This window comes from Myotis nattereri (genome assembly GCF_964212035.1).
Source record: "Myotis nattereri genome assembly, chromosome: 5".
In the NCBI taxonomy this organism is placed as follows: Eukaryota; Metazoa; Chordata; class Mammalia; order Chiroptera; family Vespertilionidae; genus Myotis; species Myotis nattereri.
Window position 1 is genome coordinate 4,934,866 of NC_138080.1, and position 22,974 is coordinate 4,957,839.

Below are 22,974 nucleotides of genomic sequence, written 5' to 3' on the forward strand. Positions count from 1 at the left end.
TATTTCACATACTCAACTGTAAACCTACTTTTGTCCCACCCTGTACATACTAGAAAAACCTAGTGTTGCCCTAGCCGGTGTTGCTCAGTGGTTAGAGTGTTGACCTATGCATAAAAGGGTCACAAGTTCAATTCACAGTCAAGGGTATGTACCTGGGTTGTAGGTTTGATCCCGGCCCCAGCCAGGGTGCATGCAGGAGGCAACCGATAGATGTGTCTCTCACTTCGATGTTTCTCTCTGTCTCTCTTTCTCTGTCTCTGCCTCCTTCCCTCCCACTCTCTCTAAAAATCAATAGAAAAAATATCGAGGGAGGATTAACCAAAAATGACAAAAACCCTAGTTTTCCCACCTGTGCACCTTCTTTACTATATGAATACTTCACTTCTGACACCAAATATGTGGGGTGTCAATCAATGCTCTGTGACACCAGCTGGTTGTCCTATAATTTAACTCAATTCTGACACGATCTACTTGAAACATCTAGCATCAGATCCCACGGGGTAAGAGCTCAGTCCCATGACACTGGCTCTCACTCCCCCGACTCCAGCTGCTAATCCTGAGTAGTAGGTCCCCAGGTTACCCATGACGCCCTTCCCCTTAGACTTGATCATCTGCTAAAACAGCTCACAAAACTCCGTTTACCAAAGGACGTACAGCCCGATGAAGAAAGGCACAGCGCGAGGTTCGGAGTCCCGAGCACTGGCGCATCCTTCCCGGGTGAGCTGGGGGTGCATTGCCCTCCTAGGAAGTTGAAAAGTTCACGAACTCTGAAGACCTCTGAGCCCGTACTGTTGGGATGTAATGGAGGCTTCATCACAACAGGCATGCTTGATCGCTGACTCCACTGGCAGCACTTCTCCCTTCTCAGGAGAATGGGGGGGTGGGGGTGGGGGGGTGGGGCTGAAGAGTCCAAGCGTTCATCCTGGCTTGGTCTTTCTGGTGACCAGGCCTCATTCAGAAGCTCATTACAAGAAAACCCTCTTATCACCCAGAACCACAAGAGTTTAAGGAGCGTGTCAGGAACAGCAGTTAAGACCAAATATCAAAACAAAAGAGGCTCCTAGTGCTCTTATCACTTAGGAAATTCCAAGGGTGTAGGGTTCTGTGCCAGACACAGGAAGGGTGGGTGAAGGCCAAATACATATTTCTTAAGTGTTGAGGTAAGAAAATTGTCCAAACCTGTAAGAATTTTTTATGAGTTTATTTGAGCCAAACTGACAACTGCTGGGAAGCAAAATCTCAACGGATTGAGAAAGTGCTCCCGAAAATGGCAGTTTTACCACTTATTTTATACATCAGAATCAAAGGGGAAGACATGTAATGAGGTTACATGAAATTCACTGATGATAGATTAGGGAGGTGGGAGAAAGTCAACCTGGGAAATCTCTGGGATTGGATAAAAAGTAAAAGGAACAGACATATCCTTCTTTTACAAAGGCAGGTGTAAGACAGTTAACAGTTAACAATCAACATAAGAATGAGGGATTGCCAGACGGTGTGGCTCAGTGGTTGAGCGCTGACCTATGAAGTAGGTTAGGGATGATTCCCCGTCAGGGCAAGTGCCCGGGTTGTGGGCTTGATCCCCAGTGTGGGACGTGCAGGGGGCAGCCAATCAATGATTCCCTCTCATCACTGATTTTTTTTTTTATCTCTCCCTCTTTCTTCCTCCCTGAAATCAATAAAAATACATTAAAAAAAAAGGGGGGAGGGGGACTTGTGGTTTCTTGCCCTGGCTCAGGCTTTGAGGGGTGGGGAAAGGAAATTACTTTATATTCCAAAGGTATGTTATCAGGGATGAAAAAACAGACAAATACCCAGACAAGCTCAGTTAATGTGAAGACTGACCTTTGTTAGGGGAAAACACCAGCCTAGCACAGCGGTCGGCAAACTGTGGCCCCTTGAGTGTGGCTCTTCCACAAAATACCACGTGCGGGCGCCCACGTACAGTGGGATTGAAACTTCGTGGCCACACTCAAGGGGCCAAAGAGCCGCATGTGGCTTGAGAGCCGCAGTTTGCCGACCACTGACCTAGTACATGAGCACGCCACGAACTGCTTTCAGTTAAAAAGTTTTAATTTCTGATCATCCTGCATGGTCACTGTAGGTCTCTGAGTTTGCAGGCCTCCCCTGACGAGGTCAGGTTTAGCATGTGGCCCCTTTTTCATCCACAAATTCATCACATCACAGAAGATATGCCAAAAGGGTGCTCTAGGTTCCAGTTTTCAAAAAGGATAGAAACAAAAACAAACAACAGCCTGCCTATCCATGGTCCTGGCAAGATTCTAGAGCATGTCATTAAATGGACGACATAATGGAGTCCAAAACTCAGTAACTCCTCTTGGATTCAGTGTTAAGTCAGGGACAAGTCAGCTCAATATATTTAGAAAAAAGGCATTTTCGGAACTTGTAAGTCTAATTATTAGGGGCAGAAATAGAATAGTGGGACCAGCTATAATTACAAAAAATCTTTTTTTTTTTTTCCCCTACAAAAAATCTTAATCATGCTCTGTTAACCGTGACTGTTTTGCTGATTAGAAAACGCACATTCTAACCTGGCTGAGCATTGCACACCCTGGTACATGGGCGCTAACATCGGAATGCAGCCCACCCTCCTCTTCCCAGAGCTGCCTATCATTATGGAAATATTTACCATCTCGCTGAAACAACTTAGTCCCGGTGGTATAATGGTTAAAGGCACCCCCAGTCCCATTACCTGCAACCATATACCCTGCCTACTTTCCCATGCCTGTAATTCTTGCTTTCACCGAATCTCTGCCCTTCTACCCTATATAAGCAGCTGGCTTATGGCGGGGTGGGGTGCAGAGCCGATTTTGTGGACGACCTGCTGCTCTCCCTGCTGCCGGCGCTATTGCAATAAACGCTCATGATTCACCCCTGTCTCTGCTGAATTGGCTCAAGCAGGGACAGGCGGCCCGGACCCCTTGTTTTGGGGGGGGGGGCAGGGGGGAGGTTTCTCGGAGGAGACATGTCCCAGGGGGCATGCAACAGGGGCCCCGCCGGCTAGTGTTTCAGACGTGGTCAGCCCCCAGGGAGATCGCGTCCGGCCTGCAGGGCTCTCTAGGCGGGTCGCCGCCGGCAAATCCCTCGGCAGCTCGCAGTGCGCGCGGGGAGAAGGGCTTGGAGTCCGCTCACCCTTCTCTTTCTCTTTTCATCGCCGAGGAAGGTCCGCGAGGCGCAGCGGGAGAGCAAGGGCTGAACAAAAGATAACTTTCCTCTGGCCCTGCCGCAGCTGTCAACACAACCACGGCCGACCCGGGCCTTAGAGCTTCTGAACCGCTTTCCGCCGGAGACCGCCGTCCGGGAGAGGAGCGGCCGGAGGCTTCCCCAGAATCCAGGTCGCCAGGCGATGTTAGGTCAGGGAAAGGGACTTGGCCGCAGCGCGCAGGCCCCGCCCCCACTTCCGCCCTCCTCGCCCCGCCCCCGCCCCGCCCCCATCCCGCCGAGCCACGCCGGCCGAGCACCAACACTCGCGACAGGCTGAGGCTCGTGACGCATGCGCCCTTCTTCCCGCGAAGCCTCCGCCGGCTCTCGCCACACTCTCTGCTCCGCCCCTCCTGGCGCGGCAGCACCTGAGCCCCCCGCTCTGTTCCCTCCCAGGCCCCGCCGCGTCCACACCTGGTCTCCAGTCCTGTGAACAGTGACTGTAGAACCACCTCAGGCCCTGCAGACCCAGGTCTCACGCTCCCGTGCCGGCGGTGGTGATGGGCAGGGGCTGTGGGGTAGATAAGGCGGGAAGAGGGGAGGTGGCCGTTGCTTGGCCTCACTTCCGGAGGACGGGCGGAAGTGGCCGCGGTGGATGGGGAGGGGCGGGGACGAGCGCGAGGGGAGGGCCGGGCCGCCGAGGGTCGAGGGGGTGGGGCCTGGGCCGGCCTTGGGGACCCGGAATGGGGCCTGTTGTCGGACCCGGGGCGGGACGCGGCTTCCTGCCGAGACGGGGCGGGCGGGATCGAGGTAACGACCCAGCGCAGATAGGGCGAGGCTCGGCCCGGCGGTAGAGGGGTGGGGGTCGTGTGGGCAGGGTCGCTGTCACCCCCTTTCCGGCGAACCCAGAGCCCGGCGTTTCGGAGGAGAGGAGTGGGAGGAGTTAAGTTCTTGGCGGCGGGGCACGGGTGGGGGTCATGTGGCCGTCACGCCCCTACAGGAAGGAGATGGGAGTGTGTGTTTGTGTGCGTGTTGAGGAATAAACTCGGAGGGGAGGGGCGCCGGGTGGGCTCCGGGACCGAGGAGTTGGAACCCCGTGGGGTTGCTGCAGGCCGGGGCGGGCCTCGCACACTCCCGGGAGTGGCCCGGGAAGGAGTGGGACAGCGATGAGGAGTTACATCCCCGGCGCAGTTTTGGAAGCAGAGGGGGAGGTGGCGGTGCAGAGTTGCATGTTAGGTGAGGTTGCAGAGTTGCATGTTAGGTGAGGTTGCAGAGTTGCATGTAGGTGAGGTTGCAGAGTTGCATGTTAGGTGAGGTTGCAGAGTTGCATGTTAGGTGAGGTTGCAGAGTTGCATGTAGGTGAGGTTGCAGAGTTGCATGTAGGCGAGGTTGCCGAGTGCAAGTGGAAGGTCCGAGTGGATGGAGCTCCGTCGCGGAGAGCGGTGGTTGGAGCGCTGACACCTTGAGGAGCCTGGGAGATGCAGGGCGATCAATGCAGCACCCACCAGGCAGGACGGGAGGGCAGGCTCTTGTCCACGTTTCTGGGAAGGCAGCCCCCACACGCCCGTCAGTGCTTCTGGCTGCTTTTCTTTGGTGAGAGTAGGTGCCTTATCCTGATCCATGCCAGGTGGATCCATGCCAGGGTGGCAGTGGGGCCGTATGTGAGTGGAGAAGGTACCTTGTGTATGTTGTGGAGTGTGTGAGGCTGGGCTTTTCACGGTAGAGCGTAATCAAGGGCTCTGATGTAGGTGGGAAGCCTTGGGAATCCACTTGGGAGTAGAATAGATTAGAAAGTGGCGTAATGTTTAAATCTTCTGCAGGTTAACGCAGGAGGCAGCCGCCTGGGCCATGCCGGTTCGAAGGCCTGTGTCTTCTCCGGAGCCCCAGCAGGAGACAGAGGGGCCAGTGTTCGCAGTGGATGACTTCCCCTCCCTGAGCCCCAGATGGGATAGTAGCTGGGACCCGCCTACCACCAGGATCTGGGCCTGAGAAGCCAGCTGAATGAAGGGCCATACCAGACGCCTGGGAGGGACACTGACGCCCGCAGAGGGGGGGGAGGGGTCCGGACCTGCCCCTTCCCCCCCAGACTCCTCCCCCTCAGAGGACACTCAGCCATGGACTTTGGACGCGGATCAGAGGAGAGAAGCTGCACTTTGTTTGGTGTCTCCGGTTTGGAAGTCTCAGTTTTGGAAATGGAGTGCTGGATGGGGTGTGAGGATCTCCAGGGGAGCAGCTGAGAGAAGAGAAGAAAGGTAAGGCTCCCGTCTCGTTTTCCACTTGTGTGTCTTGCTGCTCCTTTGCAGAAAGTGTGGAGTGGGGCCAGTGTGGGGATGCTGCCGTTCAGGAAGTGCCCCCCTGGGCTGGGCAACAGGAAGCTTCACCTCCCTCACTCTCGGGGAGCAGGCCTGTTCCCAGCCACTCCTCCCGGGGAAGGAGGACCTGTGAGGGGTTGTCAGCAATAGCAATTATGAGGTTAGGCCAAGGAGAACATGAAAAGAATTCAGCCCTCTGAAGGGAGGTTGGCTTAGAGGACCCGTAAGGACCTTTCTAACACGGAGATGGTAGGATTCCAAGTCAGTTGGGGCCAAACTACGAGGCAGGGGCAGGCTGTTATGTTTGAGGAGCTGAGTAGAACTGCGTCGAGAGAGGGTTGGAGATGGTCTAGGAAACCTCCTAAATTGCCTCTCCACCTTCTCCTACGAGGGAGTTTAGGCTGTGAAACCTCGTGGAAAGAGCAGAGGAACAGACAGGATTGGGCATCAGTAGGATTTGTGTTCTAGCTCTTGCTCTCTTATTGCACAGCCCTAGATACGTATGTTGGTTCATCTCTGCCGTGCTCTCTTCACCTGCAACATGGGAATAACCAGCTTTCCAGGCCCCTCACAGGCTGTTACAAGGAGCAAAGGAAACGATAGGTTTTGACAAGTGTCCAGGGCCATGTACATATATCACAGTAACACTGACATCGTTTGATATGCTTGTGTAACTGTTATATAGAGAAAAGCTCTGTTCTTTTATTGAATTAGCGTGCTGGCAAAGCCTTAATGGCCTCAATTAAAAGCCTACCCTGAATGTGTCTCATCTTGTTGTTATTAAATACCTGGGGTCATCAAGTTGTGGGAAGGTAATGGGACTTAGATGGAGGGACTCTAGCCCTCGGGGTTCTCCGTCCGTGTGCAAGGTGCCCCTTCAAGAGCGGGGAGGAATTTCCGTCCCAAGGCCTCAGGGCCACGTGTCTGGTTAGGAGATGGAGCTTCATTCTTGGAGTGCGCACTGGGCCTTTCCTTGTAGTCTTCTCTCCTGCCCTTGAAGATGACAGTTTTTCCTAACTGCCATCTCTTAGCCCTTTATATTTTCACAGGCTCTGAACCCGCCTACAGAAGACCTGTTCAGAGTTACCTTCTCACCTCCTGCCCGTTCCTTCTTGGGACTCCAGTTTACCTGGGCCAAGATGCGTTTCTCAGTGACAGCAAAGGAGAAAGTATTGGGAGAAAGGAGAGGTGTTGGGAATGTTGATAGACAGTGGGGTATGGTGGCCTGGGTGAGGGGCAGGACGCTTGGCTTCTAGCATCCCTCTACTGGAGAATCCCTCCATCTAACTATGTGAACATCTGGGCGGGGCTGGCACCATAATACGGCCGTTTGCCAGCTGAAAATCCTGTACTTATGATTCAGTTTTTTACCCCCTCCTTCCTTCCTTGCCTTTGGAGCCCCGGATTCCCCTAATGGCCCGAGGGCGGGGCAGGCAGGTCTGGGTGGAGTCACTGGTCCGAGTTGTTCCTTCTTCTGTGGTCGGATGCCTGGGGGAGCTCTCTCTGAGGCCACGTTTCTACTATAGAAGGCCCAGATTTCAGGGGGGGATGCCACCTCTCCCAGCTTCGCCCAGCAGATTCCTGGTGTCAGTTACTGCTTGGAACTGGGGTCACAACAATCCCTCGGGTAGACGTGGTTCCCAGGATGCCTCTGTGGCCCTCATCCTACTGGGAGGCCTGCGAGTACTTCGGCACACGTGGAGCACCATGGGGCTGTGCTGTGTTTACATAGTGCTTACATTATATGAAGTGTCCAGGCTGTTGTGTTGTGTCACCACATTGTTGTGAGGAGGAAAGAGGGGATTATCTCCCTAGTTTGATATGTGAGGGGAAGCTACAGAAGCGCTGAGCAAGAAATGCTTGCCTGAGAATGGAATGGCAGGCTGTGGTGGGCTGCCAACACTGTGCTCTTCTGTAGCGTCTGACCTGCCAGGGCCATGTGGATTCTGCTGCAAGTCCCCAGGGAGGGGAACTCGGTCATACAGGCTCTCTGGTAAGTGAGCCAGATTCCTCTCCCCTGTCATTTCCATAGAAATCACTAGTCCTGCCCTCGGCCTGACCCGTCCACAAGACAGTCCCCTCAAGACAGCCGTCGGCCTTCTCACAGGCGCCAGGAAGGATGCTTAGGCCGATTAGCCAGGACCAGTGACAGATTTGACCAAATGTGAGTGTGTTTTAACTGAACTTATTTATATCCGTTTTTCCAAAATGAAAAGTTCCCCTTCACACACATTGCTCAATAACGATTGTGTTAATCTTTTCTCCTTTCTTTGATCTTGAGGAGCTGAGTTTCTGGGTCTCCATGGGGAGTGGGGAATGTTGAGAGGAAGGGAGGGGGAAAATAGAAATAACATTGATTTAAAACATGTCTTTTACTTCCGATGGTTTCAAGCCAAGATCTGTCTGAAGTTCAGAGCATGAATTCTTTCCAAATTGGAAAAAAATTCAGGTTATCTTGGGCATGATTTATGGAGGGCAGTTTCCTGGAATAATTTTCACCTCCTTCACCTTACCCCTCTAGTCATCCTTTGGAAGTGGTAGGGTGAGCAGGTTACAGTATTGCCCCTTCTGTGTTCTCTTATCCTATAAGCAGATCCTTCTATTCTACCCATTTTTACATAATCAATTCTGAGTTTCATCCCTGGAATCAGACTCCTTGTTTCTTCTGTCCTTATTCCCCCAAAATCCTTCCCCATGAAACCTCCATCAGCCCCTCCCAATCTTCTAACGGCCTTTTCTGTCTGGGACAGTCCTCTTGCAGTTGGCTGGTTTCTACTCAGGTCCTCCTGTGAGCCTTGGCATTTAAACAAAGGACGGTAGTGATGTGGTATGAGTGTTGGTGCACAGACAGTCCTCCATCTTATTCCCCATTGAACTGCCTTCGATGGAGAAGAATTATTGTTAGAGGTGGGAATCTGACATCTCATGGGTTGGCTGGGCTCCCCACCTTACAGCATCACACTATGTCCTTTGTCCTGAAGAGTGGTTTCGGCTACTGATATTTTGGATCTACAAACCATTGTTTCCTAACCTTTTACACTTTTAGGAAACTATTGCTTTCCCTCTTGCTCTGACATGGAGTGTGAGTGTGTAGACCTCCCATACCCCTTACAGGAGGAAAAGCTTCGAGAGGGCAGAGGTGCAGATGCTGGCCACTGGCCGGCACATGAGCACGGGCTCGCCTCGCCCGCCATAGTCCACATAGTCGGCTAGGCTGGAGACGGGGACACACACAGTCCCGCCTCACAGATGTGTCCGCTCTCTTCTCACTCTGATCATTCAGGGCTGAGCTCCAGCTACTTCTACCAAGATTCCCTGCTGCCCACGCTGCGCCTGTCAGGCTGGACACACAGACATCTCGGAGAGCGCTTGCTGAAAGGGTGCGTGAGGACTCCAGCTTTGGAGGCAGGGGTGCCTGGGTCTAAAACTCAGCCAGGTCCCCTCTAGGTCTTATGACCTCCATTACTTGGCACTTTCACCCTGCGCCTCACGTTCCTCATCTGGGGAACAGGATGATAATGCAGAGCTGCTAGGGGGGTTAGAGAGGCTGAGGGAGGGGTCTGGCCTGTGGAGGCCTCTGTGTACTTTGGTTTCAGCACCTCTAGTCCATGTAGGGCCTTTAGGGCATGCCCTGCCTTTTGCTTCTTTAGAACCTGCACAATTCACGTTTCATGTAGAAACGAGTTAGCCAGCGAAGTCAGTGAGGAACCAGCAGCACAGAGGTCAGCCTGCTCTGCCCGCGGCGGGAGGGAAGCGGATGGGAGGTGCGATGCCAGTGCAGGGTGTCCTGAGCACAGGTCAGCGCTGGCCCTTCTCAGGGAAGTCTGCAGAGCAGGCAGTGCTCCGCTCCCCACCCTCACAGCTCATGTCAGACGCTGGCCTGCAGGCTTTTCTGGATTCTGCCCCCACCCCCTTTCACAGGGCTCTCAACCCTGTGAGTGAGTCCTTTCCTCCCTAGGTGGGTGCTGGTTCTACCCTGGGACATGTCCGTCTCTGCTTTTGCTCAGACTAACCGCTCTCCTTCCCCAGCCCCACCCTCCACCCCCACCCCCTAACCCCCACCCCCACCGAAAAGAAAGAGGGAAACGCAGCTGGCCTCTCCTGCTTTGGGCAACAGGTGTCATGCACCCCCCCTCCCTTTTGGTGCCGGTTCCTCTTCTCACGTTGTACTGGGGCCCCTATGTTGCCCCTGACTCCTTCCCGGAAGGAGCGTTTGCGGGGTTCGGGAGAGCTGGCCCCCAGACTGTTGGCCTCGAGTTTGGCAAACGCACTCCCCAGGACTGCCCGTCTCAGGAGGCTCTGCTCCCCAGTCCGGGGCTGGGCAGGGAGAGGCGAGAGGGCGGGCCTGGAGAGTCAAGGTGTCCCGGGGTCGGTAGCGACCGGTGCAGTTGCCGATGCGAGCGGGAAAGGGCCCGGCGTTCACAGCGCCTCCCGACATCGGGGCCCCGGGAAACGCGCTGTCAGGCGGGAGGGCGGGCGGGGAAGGAGCGGCCTGGGAGCCGGCGGCCGCCCCGCCCCTGGCAGCCCCGCCCCCTGGCAGCCCCGCCCCCTGGCAGCCCCGCCCCCGGGGAAGGGCCACGTTGCCCGTCGGCGGCCGGGCAGGCGGAAGGCGCCGGGCGCCAGGCTCGCTCCCGCAGCCGAGGCGGCCGAGCGGGAACCGGGAAGTTGGGACCTGGTGAGTCGGGCCGGGAGCCGGCGGCCGCAGCTCGGAGCTGGCCCCGGGGGTGACGGAGTCCGACCGAGGGAGGCCCGCGGGAGGGGAGAGGGCGCCTCGGCTCCGGTCCCGGCTGGAGCAGCGGCCCCTCTCCGAGCCCATCGTGGCCCCGACAGCCCCGGGCCGTGAGCCCGCCGCCCGGCCGCCGCCCCTCCCGAGCTGGAAGTCGGCTGTGGCTCCGCCTTGGGAGCGCGGGCCTCCGGCTGCTGGACGGAGGCGGTTGTGCAACTCAGGCGCAGGGCGTCGTGGGTGCGGGCGGGAGAGGTGGGGTCGCCGGGGAGGGTTTGGGGAGCCAGATACGAGGTGGCCTGTCCCCAAACCACCCAGCGTCCTGTCCACAAGCTACAGGGGCTCCTTCTTCTCAGCCGCAAGGAAGACGTAACTTTATGTGAAAATATGTAAATTGGCAAGAAAACTTTTTTCCTGTTTGCTGCTGGGTGTGAAGTAGGGGCTCCCGGGACGTGCACGGTCCCATCTTGTAAACTGGAGCCGCAGGGACGTGCAGGCCGGTTTGCATCTCCACAGAACAGCGGGCCGGCGAGGCTCCACCGGGTTAACCCTCGCTCCTGTGTGTGTTTACTTAGTCTTTGCTTTAGAACAGCGATGTTCAACCTTTTCCGTCTCATGGCACACAAACCAGTTACCAAACCTTTAATGATCTGACAGAAGTGTAGGTATAATTTCGGTTCATTCACACCGGATGCTGTCATTGTGTTGGCTGTTGTCCTTTCTGTATTTGACAGTCTAAGGAAAAGAGGTCAGTGCCTCTGACTACCTAGCAGGGCATCGCATGTGTTAAAAATTCTTGCAGCGCACTCCAGGGTATGTAGCCTTTTCTCTGAGATGTCATCCTCCAGGCCCTGCCTCCCAGGGTGAGTCACTGCTGCCTGACCCCATCCTGGAGACCACTGAGCTCCGGGTCCCCACTCCCGTGTCCTTGTGCTCACAGTTCGGACGCATTGTCGCGTGTCTCACCTCAGTGGCATATGTGACAGCTTAAACTCATTTTCTCTTCATCATCAGAGATCAGGGACTTTGATGATCCAGATCAACCCTCTCTCTCTTCACATGAGGGAACCAAGTCACAAGGGGTCAAGTGACTTGCCCGGAGTCACCTGTTTGCTGGTGCTGGATTGCCTGAAACCCAGGCCTTCATGCTTTTGTTGGGCTAGCATCATACTTCCCCCTTGCCTTTTCTTTTCCAGGATATAACCTGCACCCTTTCTGTCCTAGGTCTTATTTTCTAAGCCCTTGAATTATTTAGTGTATCTTCTCTGACTCCCTTTCAGTTCTTCCATCCTTCTGAAATTATGGAGCCTGGTATGTGATACAGGAGTCTAGTGGAGGTCTAATATTGAACAAGAAAGTAATTCAGTTAGGTCTTCATTACTTGTGCCATGTTCTCTTGTTTTCTGGATATTTTAGGTAGTGCTTTTTTTTTTTAAAGATATTTTTTATTGATTTCAGAGAGGAAGGGAGAGGGAGAGATAGAAACATCAATGATGAGAGATTCATTGAGCTACTGCCTCCTGCATGCCCCCTACTGGGGATTGAGCCCACAACCCAGGCATGTGCCCTTGACTGGAATCGAACCCGGGACCCTTCAGTCCACAGACTGACACTCTATCCACTGAGCAAAACCGTCTAGGGCTAGGTAGTGCTTTTAAACATACTAAGCAAGGCAGAAATAGAAGGGAAAGTCTGTCAATATTCCTTCAGCTCCTCTACTTTTAAGAAGCTAAATATGACTTCTCCATTATTGCCTACAATGGGAAGTTGACTATCTGGGGTTCTCTTGGTATTTAAGAAACATTTTTACCAGAAAGAGGGAACTGGCTGAAGAATGCCATGGGATTAGTGTTAGAAAGGGATCTCACAGCTCCGAGGCAGCCCTGCAGATGAAGAAATGGAGACCCACAGGGGATGGTGGGGCTTGCCCAGTGCCTCCTGGGTTTTGGCTGAGGGTTTTATGTATGAAAAAGGCTCCCACTATGGTGCAGGTGTCTTTGTACTTGGTGGTGTGGACAGCTGTATGTCACTTCCCTAAAGAAAAACCGTAGCAAGTCAAAAACAGTTTTGAGTCTGTGCCTTGCAGACAAATGTCATTAATAACAGAACATGAGAGACTCCAGTCAGTGTTCTGGACTGTTGATCTATTTTAGAAAGGAAGGTGTGGCAGATTGTATTTTCCCAGAATGGCACACCCGTAAATATCCCAGTCCACACGTTACAAGCAGACAGTGTCCTCCAGCCACCCGGTGGTGGGTTTGTGGCTCTCCCCCTTTGAATGCGGGCAGGGACTGTGATACTCCTGACCTGTGAGTAAGGCAGACGTGCTCCAAGGCTGGATCCTGAAAAGGACACGTAGCTTGCTGTCTTTCCTGGGACGCTCACCTTTGGAGCTCAGCCATCATGTTCAGAGGAAGCCTAGGCCACATGGAGAGGCCAGTGGAGGGTTCCAGCCAGTGCTCCAGCTACTGTCTTAGCCAACACCAACATCAACTTGCAGACATGTGAGAATAAGCATTTAGGGGAGCCCATCCACAGCTTTTGAGTTTTTTAGCCGAGGTCTCAGACATTGTGGAGCAGAGGCAGGTCATCCCCTCTGTCCCACTGTCCAAAGTCCTGACCTCTGGACACTGTGAGAGGGAATACATGATTGCTCTCGTTTTAAGCCAGTAAGTGCTTCCATTCAGCAGTTGATATCTAATAAGGAAGGGGATGTGAGTAGACGCAGCTTTCAGAGTTTGGGCATGGGGCCTGAGCACAGCGGCAGGAAGAACTCTTGCCCATGTCAAGGCTACATAAATTCTGTTTCACTCATTGTTTCAGGTACTTTTTGCCTCATAATGAATCATCCCAAAACTAAGTGACTTAAAACAACAGAATCATTTTATTCCTACCTCAGCTACGTGGTTCTTGCTCCTGGTCTTCTGTGAAGTTGCAGTCAGATGTGGCTGAGCTGGGGTCATCTGAAAGGCTTCCTCATGTCCAGTCAACTGGAATACCTAAGGGTGTCCTGTCCATGTGGCCTGGACTTGCTCTTGCATTGGTGGCTGGAGGGTCCACGAGCAAGCATCTCAGGAGCACCAGGTGGAAACGATTGCCTTTCATGACTAGTTTCAAAGTCACACGTTTCAAACTAGTTTCAAAGTCACACGTTTCAAAGGGAGGGAACAGGCCCTCCTCTCCCACCGCTGGACGGAGGGCTGTCCTCATTGACGTGGGACTTGTCATAGTCGTCTTTGGAAAACGTAATCCTTCACTCATGCTGCTGGTTTGGTCTTGTTGCTCCTTGATTTAGTTAATAATGCAGGCAGTCCTCCTTCCAACTACTTGTATTTTATATGTGTGCCAAGCTGTGATAGGCTTAGAGGTCATAGAGCCCTTTTCCTACGGAGCCAGGGAAGGCACGGCCACAGATTCTATTATAGTGTGGAGGACAAACACAGATGTGGGAGAGTGTGGTGGGAGTATAGTCATGGGAAGACTTGGCTCTGCCAGGAATGTTACAGAAGGACTAACCTGAACTGGGCTATAAAAGATGTGTGGTCCTTGCAAGTGGGGCAGTGGATAATACTTCAGGATGAGGAACCAGCCAGAGCAAAGACACAGCAGCGCACAAGTATACTTCTGGGGGAAATAAGTAACCTGCTGGAGCCAGAGGATGGGCTTCGTGGGGTAGTGGTTGGAGGTGAGTTTGAAAAGCGATGTTTGAGTCAGTTTGTTATGAAGACTGTGTGTCATAATATTAAGTTTAAGTTTTATTCTGCAAGCAGTGACAGCCTCATGTTTTGTTGTTGTTGTTGTTAATCCTCATCTGAGAATATTTTTTCATTGATTTTTAGAGAGAGGAAGGGAGGGATAGAGACAGAGAGAAACACAGATGTGAGAGAGACATATTAATTGGTTGCCTCCCACACGAGCCCCCACCAGGGTCAGGGTTCAAGCCTGCAGCTGAGGTACATGCCCTTGATGGGACTCAAACCTGGGGCCCTTCAATTCAAGGGCCAGTGCTCTGTCCACTGAGTCAAACCAGCCAGGACAGCCTTGTGACTTTCAAGATAGGTCAGTGTGTGACCAGGCTGCACGGTAGAAAGGATGTTTGGCCATAACCGGTTTGGCTTAGTGGATAGAGCGTCAGCCTGCGGACCAAAGGGTCCCAGGTTTGATTCCGGTCAAGGGCATATACCTTGGTTGCGGGCATATCCCTAGTAGGTGGTGTGCAGGAGGCAGCTGATTGATGTTTCTCTCTCATTGATGTTTCTAACTCTCTATCCCTCTTCCTTCCTCTCTGTAAAAAATCAATAAAATATATTTAAAAAAAGAAGGATGTTTGTCCTCTGGGGACTTTGCTTAGAGGGAAGCAAGGTTAGTGATAGACAGGCCAGCTGAGAGGCCCCATCACTAATTCAGGCTTAAAATAATATTTTATGCCCTAGCCAGTTTGGCTCAGTGGCTAGAGCATCGGCCCGTGGACTGAATGGTCCCAGGGTTGATTCTGGTCAAGGGCATGTACCTTGGTTGCAGGCTTGATCCCTGGCCCAGGTCAGGGCAACCAATCAATGTGTCTCTCTCACATCGATGTTTCTCTCTCTGTCTCTCCTGCTTCCTTCCACTCTGTCTAAAACTCAGTGGAAAAAATATCCTCGGGTGAGGGTTAACAACAACAAAAAATAATATCCTATCTAATAAAAGAGAAACATGGTAATTAGCGTACGACCGCTACCCTTCCCATTGGCTAATCAGGGCAATATGCAAATTAACTGCCAGCCAAGATGGCGGGCAGCAGCCAGGCAGCTTAAAGCGAACATGAGGCTTGCTTGCTTCAGTGACGGAGGACTCCAACGTTCCCCTCCTGCTGCTGCTGGCCTCTGATCTGCAACTCTAAGCAACTATGTTACAAATATAGAAGCTAAACAAAACCCCAGAAACCTGCTTTACAGGATCGCAACATTATTTCAAATACAGAAGGTAAACAAAGGCCAGAAACCTGCTTTCAGCAGCGGAGGCCTAAGAGCTGGAGCCAAGCCTCAAAGTTAAAGCTGGCCCAGAATAAAAAAAAAAAAAGAAGAAGAAGAAAAGGAGCGGTTGGGAGCTTCAGTCAACCGCCAGCCTGAAAACAGCCCTCAGCCCCTCACCCAGACTGGCCAGGCACCCCAGTGGGGACCCCCACCCTGATCCAGGACACCCTACAGGGCAAACCAACCGGCCCCCACCTGTGCACCAGGCCTCTATCCTATATAGTAAAAGGGTAATATGCCTCCCAGCACTGGGATCAGCGGAGCCGAGAGACCTCCTGGCACTGGGATCCGTGTGACAGAGGGCAGCGCCCAAAGCCCCTGATCGCCCTGCAATGTGCCTGATAGGGGGGAGCTCCCCAACCCCTTGATCGCCCTGTGGCTCTGTGTGTGACTGGGTGCGGCGCCCCAACCCCCTGATTGGCCCTGCTCTGTGGGTGATAGAGGGCGGCGCCCCAACCCCCTGATCGGCCCTGCTCTGTGTGTGACAGGGGGCAGCGCCCCAACCCCCTGATCGGCCCTGTTCTGTGTGTGACGGGGTAGAGCCATAACCTCCCCATCGGCCCTGCCTTGAGTGTGAGAGTGGCGGCGCCCCAACCCCCTGATCGGCCCTGCTCTGTGGGTGATAGAGGACGGCGCCCCAACCCCTACCCCACGGGCCCTGCTCTGCGTGTGATGGGGTAGAGCCATAACCTCCCCATCGGCCCTGCCCTGAGTGCGAGAGTGGCGGTGCCCCAACCCCCTGATTGGCCCTGCTCTGTGGGTGATAGAGGGCGGTGCCCCAACCCCCTGATCGGATCGGCCCTGCTCTGTGTGTGACAGGGGGCAGCGCCCCAACCCCCTGATCAGCCCTGCTCTGTGTGTAACAGGGTAGAGCCATAACCTCCCCATCGGCCCTGCCTTGAGTGTGAGAGTGGTGGTGCCCCAACCCCCTGATCAGCCCTGCTCTGTGGGTGATAGCGGGCGGCGCCCCAAACCCCTGATCCGCCCTGCTCTGTGTGTGACAGGGGGCGGTGCCCCAACTCCCCTATCGGCCCTACTCTGTGAGTGACAGGGGGGAGCTCCTCAACCACCTGATGGGCCCTGCTCTGTGCGTGACAGGGGGGAGCTCCCCAACCCCCTGATGGGCCCTGCTCTGTGTGTGACAGGGTACAGAGCCCCAACCCCCCTGATGGGCCCTGCTCTGTGCGTGACAGGGGGCAGCGCCCCAACCCCCTGATGGGCCCTGCTCTGTGAGTGACAGGGGGCAGCGCCCCAACCCCCTGATTGGCCCTGCTCTGTGCGTGACAGGGGGTGGCGCTGCAACCTCCCCATCGACCCTGCCTTGAGTGTGACAGGGGGCTGTGCCCCAACCCCCCAATCGGCCCTACCCTGAGTGTGACTGAGGGTGGCATCGCAACCTCCCAATCCGCCCTGCTCTGTGCATGACAGGGGGTGGTGCCCCAACTCCCCAATCGATCCTGCTCTGAGCCCGACCAGGGGCTGCACCTAGGGATTGGGCCTGCCCTCTGCCACCCAGGAGCAGGCCTAAGCCAGCAGGTCGTTATCTCCCAAGGGGTCCCATACTGCGAGAGGGCACAGGCCGGGCTGAGGGACCCCTTCTGCCCCCCCCCCATGCACAAATTTTTGTGCACTGGGCCTCTAGTCTATATATAAAGAGCCAGCGGCTGTCACATCCAAAACAACCAAACGGACGACCGAACAGGCTGAGTAGGGCAACAAGGTCGGCAGGAGGGTTAGTGAGGGACGACCAAATGACTGAGCAGCAGGCTGTGTGGGGCGACCAGGCCGGCAGGGGGTGCAGTGAGGGGCGACCAAACGACCGAACAGCAGGCTGCGTGGGGCGACCAGGCCAGCGGGGAGGGGCGGGGGGTCAGTGAGGGACGACCAGGCCGGCAAGGGGCGCAGTTGGCAGCAACCAGGCTGGTAGGGGGAGCAGTGAGGGGCAACCAGGCTGGCGGGGGGGGGGGGGGGCAGTTCTTTTTAAAATCCAAAAAATTTTAGCCCTAGTCGCTTTGGCTCAGTGGATAGAGCATTGGCCTGTGGACTGCAAGGTCCTGGGTTCGATTCCGGTCAAGGGCACATGCCCAGATTGCTGGCTCAAATCCCCAGTAGGGGACATGCAGGAGGCAGCCAATCAATGATTCTCTCTCATCATTGATGTTTCTATCTCTCTCCCCCTCTCCCTTCCCCTCTGAAATCATAAAAATATATTAAAAAAAATATGTATAACCATCCCATATGCTATTGCACCATGGCCCTGCTGTGTTTGCATATCAATTTAATAAACTCATTTAAAAATAAAGTAAAATAAAATCCAAAATATTTTAAAAACCAGGCTGGCAGGGGGGCCAGTTAGGGGCAATCAGACAGGCAGGCAGGTGAGCAGTTAGGAGCCAGCTGTCGTGGATTGTGAGAGGGATGTCCCGGATTGGAGAGGGTGCAGGCTGGGCTGGGGGGAACCCCCACCTGCACGAATTTTGTGCTCTGAGCCTCTAGTCTATATATATAAAAACCTAAGTGACCGTAATGACTGGACAACTGGCCCGTAGCTATGATGCGCACTGACCACTAGGGGGCAGATGCTCAACTCAGGAGCTGCCCTGATGGTCAGTGCTCTCCCACTGGGCGAGATGGCCCGATTACCCTGATCGCCGGCCAGGCTGAGGGACCCCACCCTTGCACGAATTTGTGCACCAGGCCTCTAGTTTTATAATAAGGAAAAACGGTTCAGAATAAAGGGTTTGAGGCCTTATAATGGGATAATGGCAGTGAGTAACTGTCTTCTATTTTCATAATTCTGAAATTCTTGTGGCTGGATGTGTTTCAGAATTTAGAATTTTTTGGATTTTAAAAAGACGATCTGAGCCCTACCCAGTTTGGCTCAGTGGATAGAGCATCGGCCTGCGGACTGAAGAATCCCAGGTTTGATTCCGGTCAAGGGCACATACCCAGGTTGCTGGCTTAATCCTCAGTAGGGGTGTGCAGGAGGCAGCCAATCAGTGATTCTCTGTCATCATTGATGTTTCTGTCTCTCTCTCCCTCTCCCTCCTCTCTGAAATCAATAAAAATATATTTTAAAAAAAAGATGATCTGAGAACCATATGATTTCACTTATATGTGGGATATAAAACTGAAACTCATAGACATAAACAACAGTGTGGTGGTTGCCAGTGGCAAGTGAGTGGGTGAAGTGGGTATAACATATGATTTGACTTTGGGTGATGGACACGTAGCATAATATATAGATCTTGTATCAGAATCTACACCTAAAACCTGTATAATTCTATTAACCAATGTCACTCCCATGTATGTAAATGATGGACACACAGCATAATATGTAGATCTTGTATCAGAAATTTACACCTGAAACCTATATGATCCTCTTAACAAATGTCACCCCCATGTATGTATGTAAATAAATAAGTAACAATCTGGTGCATAAATGATGTAGTGTAAGGTCTGGAGCAGCACACCATAATCCAACATATTTATTTCTGTAGCAAAATGTATGACTAGTCACACTAAGTGGGATAAATAAAGACTATAAATAGCCTCACATTAGATTAGATCAGATTTCACCAAATGAGGGTAAGTTGGATTTTACTGCCAAATGAGTGTAGAAAACTTCTGTTTTTTAGCTCTCTGTGGACTTGGGAATTGCCATTAAGGGATTGTGGGTGTGTGGCCAGTTTTTAGGTCACAGCAAATCTCTTGAATGTTGAGGATCCCAGCACAGCAGTTTGGCACACTGAGGCAGCTGATCCTCATCCCCAAGTAGCTTGTAGCTGAGAGATTTGACAGATGTTGAGCAAGAGATGCTGGTGCTGATGGTTTGAAGGGGAGGTGGAGCTCCCCTAGTCTTTAGACATCAGGAAAGTTGTCCTGGTAGATATACGGGTCAGAGTGCACCAGGCGAAGACAAGGAAGAGCAGATCAGGCATCAGGCACATTCAGAGGCCCTGAGGTGGGCTGGCGTATTTGGGGCCTGGAAGGAAACTAGTAAGAGTGGAGCAAAGCGAGCCAGCAGAAAGGGGACAGATGAGTGACTGGCTAGTGTGTATATTGTCATGTGCCAGGCACTGCTCTAAACACCTGATATGGATTATCTCTCCCAGTCCTCACAGCATCCAATGGGGTATTTGATGAAGTGAGAAAATTGAGTCTCAGAGATATGAAGAAATGTGGGGTGATGCCAAGCATGGCCCCAGGCTCTCCGGCTTGCCCTTGTTACTCCGATGTCTTCCTGATGGTAGGACTCAGGGCAGTGCTTCCTGGAGGAGTATGTGGGCTCTGCTGGCCCAAAGGGCTTTCTCATCTCTAGGGCACAGCCGGCTGCTAGAAGTGCATGCACTCACGTTTGTGCATGCACCCGGACCAGAGAGTGGACAGTCTTGCTCTGGAGAATCTGTGGACAGCAGTAGGAGACGGCACTGGGACTCGAACAGCTTGTGTGGGGAAGGAAGCTGTGGGGTCGGGGAACGGGTGTGTTGTGTTCTTTTATGGCAAGAGGAACACGTTCTGTTTGGGAAGTTAGAGAAAAGGGTCATGGGTTGGTGAACAAGGGCCAGAGTGCTAAGGCGGAGGCCTGCCTGTACTGTGGCAGCTGTTTCCTGTTGGCCATGGGTCCACTGTCATGTTTACAGACTTGCTAAGAATCCAGTCTGCTGAGGGCCTTCAGAAATTGCTTTGATCTGCATGGTGAAGGTTCAGACATGGACCACATCCTGAGGGGGAGTGAGGAAGAAACTGGAAAGCCTGATTGGCATATGGCCACTGATAAGATAGGAAGTTAATGACACCGTAAAACGGAAATAGACTTGTGGTTTCTGAGAAGGCTGGGGGTGTGGAGCCGCAGGTGGGTGGTTTCTGGGAGGAAAGACAGGTGGTTCGGTGCTGGCAGGCACTGAGGGCGTCTCCAGGTCCCTTCAGAGGCCCTTCAGGACCAGCCCCTTTGAGACTGCCTGCTTGAGAGCCCAGGAGCACAGAGATCGCATCTGGACCAAGGTTTTGACCAGGATTAGAGAACTGGGCTGTGAGGCAGAGGGTATCTGGCAGAGAAGCTGTCATAGGAGGGCACATACCTGACTGTTTGGGGTGTAAAGGGGCAAGACCAGAGGCAGGAAGGCAAACGAGAGATCACATGGTCAGGAATGGCTGCTGTCCAGGAGTTGGAGGGTTTAGTACAGGGGTCCTCAAACTATGGCCCGCGGGCCACATGCAAATACAAATATTGTATTTGTTCCTGTTTTGTTTTTTTACTTCAAAATAAGATATGTGCAGTGTGCATAGGAATTTGTTCATAGTTTTTTTTAAAACTATAGTCCGGCCCTCCAATGGTCTGAGGGACAGTGAACTGGCCCCCTGTTTAAAAAGTTTGAGGACCCCTGGTTTAGTAGGTCCTTTCAAGTGTGGCGAGCCAGCATGGCCATGGCATACTCAGCCCCAGGGCGCCTTATGAGCCATGTCAGCTCAGCCTGGTTCAGTGACCCTGAGACGGGGCGGGGGGTGGGGGTGAAGGATGGAGAAAAGACAGACAAGAGAATAAAAGCTGGGTCTGGGTGGGACGCTGCTCCTGGATGGAGAGAGACTACAAGCCCTGTCTTTATTTTATAGCCACATTCCATGAGGCAAAGTAAGGGCGTGGTCAAGATGTTTACAGCATTCTTGTGGGTTTCGATCCTACTCAATTACATGCACCTGAACTCTATCAAGCCCATATCACTCAGGCACGTGGGGCCACGTGTTCGGACCATAGGTTCAAGCTTACAACTATAGCTGTTGGCTATAATTGTGCTGGGAGGACTTGCATGTGGCAATGAGAAGTCTGTGCCCTCTCATTAGTCTGAGGCTTGAACCTGTCCAAACACTGTAGCCGCTCTCCACATTCAAGTCATGGAATCTGGCAGAGTGAGGGGTTAGTGGGACTCTGCTTGTTTCTTGTTGGGTGTGTGTCCCAGCCCCTTTCCCGAGCCTGGTAGACTGCAGGTGTGTGTTGCACGTCGTTGAGTGTTTGAGGAATTCAGGACACAGGGATTATCCCATCGCCCTTAACTGCTGTGCCAGGGGTGGGCAAAAGCAGGTTTACAATTGTTTGTTTGGAAAATACAACAATTAGTAAAGAATAATAGAATAAACTCTGTGCTTTTCAATCCTCACAATTATAAACCTACTGTTGTCCACCTCGTATTCCAGTTTTGTCATTTGACCCAAACATGTCATTAAAAAAACACACAGTTTAATTGAGGTGTAATTGACATATATTAAACTGCACGTGCATATTTAAAAAGTACAATGTGATAAGTGTGAAGCTCTTGTCACATATCCACCCTCCAATTTCCTCATGCGCCTTTGTTAGACCTCCCCCGCTGTTCTCACTGCCCCCATCCCTAGGCAACCACTGATTTTCTTTCTGTCTTTATAGATTACTTTGTATTTTTTGAGATTTATATAAGTGGATTCATAGTGTATGTACTTTTTTTTGGTCTTTCACATCTTGCTTAATTATTTGAGATTCATCCATGTATTGTGTATATCAGTAGCTTCTTCCTTTTTATTGCTAAATATTATTCCATTGTATGGGTAAATCACAATTTGTTTTTTCGTAGTGCCTTGTTTATGGATTTTTGGGTTGTTTCCAGATTTTGGCGATTATGAATAAAGCTGCTATAACCATTCCATATAGGTTTTGTATGGGCATATGTTTTCATTTCTCTCGGATATATATCTAGGAGTGGACTTGCTGGGTCATAATGGTAATTCTCTGTTTAGCATTTTGACAAACTGACAAACTGCTATAAAAGGATATTAGTTTCATACCTCACACTATATACAAAAATTAACTCAAAATGAATCATAAACCTAAATGTTAAACCTAAAACTACAAAATTAAAAAAGAAAACAGGGAAAAGTCTTTGTGACTTTGGGTTAGGCAGAGATTTTAGATACAATGCATGATCCATAAAAGAAAAAGCCCCTGATAGTTGGACATCATCAAAGTTAAGAATTTCCTTTCTCTGTTGACACTTAGGATGGAAGGACAAGTTTCTGCATTTGTATCAGTCGGATGGGTGAGGAATGTTATCTCAATTAGTTTTAATTTACATATTTATAATATTTTGTTGATTTTTTACAGAGAGGAAGGGAGAGGGATAGAGAGTTAGAAACATGAATGAGAGAGAAACATTAATCAGCTGCTTCCTGCATAACCTCTACTGGGGATGTGCCGGCAACCAAGGTATATGCCCTTGACCAGAATCGAATCTAGGACCCTTCAGTCTGCAGGCCGACGCTCTATCCACTGAGCCAAACCGGTCAGGGCTACATTTTTCTTATTATGGATCATCTTTTCATATGTCTAAGGACCATTTTAGTGTCTTTGCCCTTGTCTTTTAGAGAAATATTTTTGGCCATTTTTGCTCTCAGGGGTTTAAGTTTTTTGCCTATAGGGTATTGGTTCTTTATGATGTATATTGCAAATATTCTCTTCCAGTTTGTCATTTGACTTTTTACTTGGCTTATGCGTTTGTTTGTTTTTTGAGGATATTTTTCATTGATTTGAGAGAAAGAGAGGGAGACATAGAGACATAGGTATCAATATGAGAGAGAAATATCGATTGGTTGCCTACTGCACCTGCCCTGACCAGGAATCGAACCCGCACCCTTTGGTGTACAGGATGACGCTCTAACCCACCGAGCCACACTGGCTTATGTGTTTTTAGCTGTGCAAAAGTATTTTATTTATTATTGTATCAGGATTTTGACT

At 51.9% G+C, this 22,974-nt stretch overlaps 1 protein-coding gene across 11 annotated transcripts in view; it reads left to right on the forward strand.

The window, feature by feature from the left end:
• The first annotated feature begins 3,527 nt into the window (after positions 1-3,527).
• MGAT1 (alpha-1,3-mannosyl-glycoprotein 2-beta-N-acetylglucosaminyltransferase) overlaps positions 3,528-22,974 on the forward strand; it is a 30,378-nt gene continuing 10,931 nt past the window's right edge. The window contains exons 1-3 of one of the 11 annotated variants that reach the window (XR_013996033.1): positions 3,528-3,694; positions 4,983-5,414; positions 5,965-6,234. The gene's annotated coding sequence lies outside the window, so the exon portion shown is untranslated. Of the gene's footprint in view, positions 3,695-3,829; positions 3,973-4,152; positions 4,756-4,982; positions 5,415-5,964; positions 6,235-7,506; positions 7,639-10,078; positions 10,150-22,974 lie in introns of those variants that run through there. The other 10 variants (XR_013996034.1, XR_013996035.1, XR_013996036.1 and 7 more) reach the window with 10 other exon arrangements.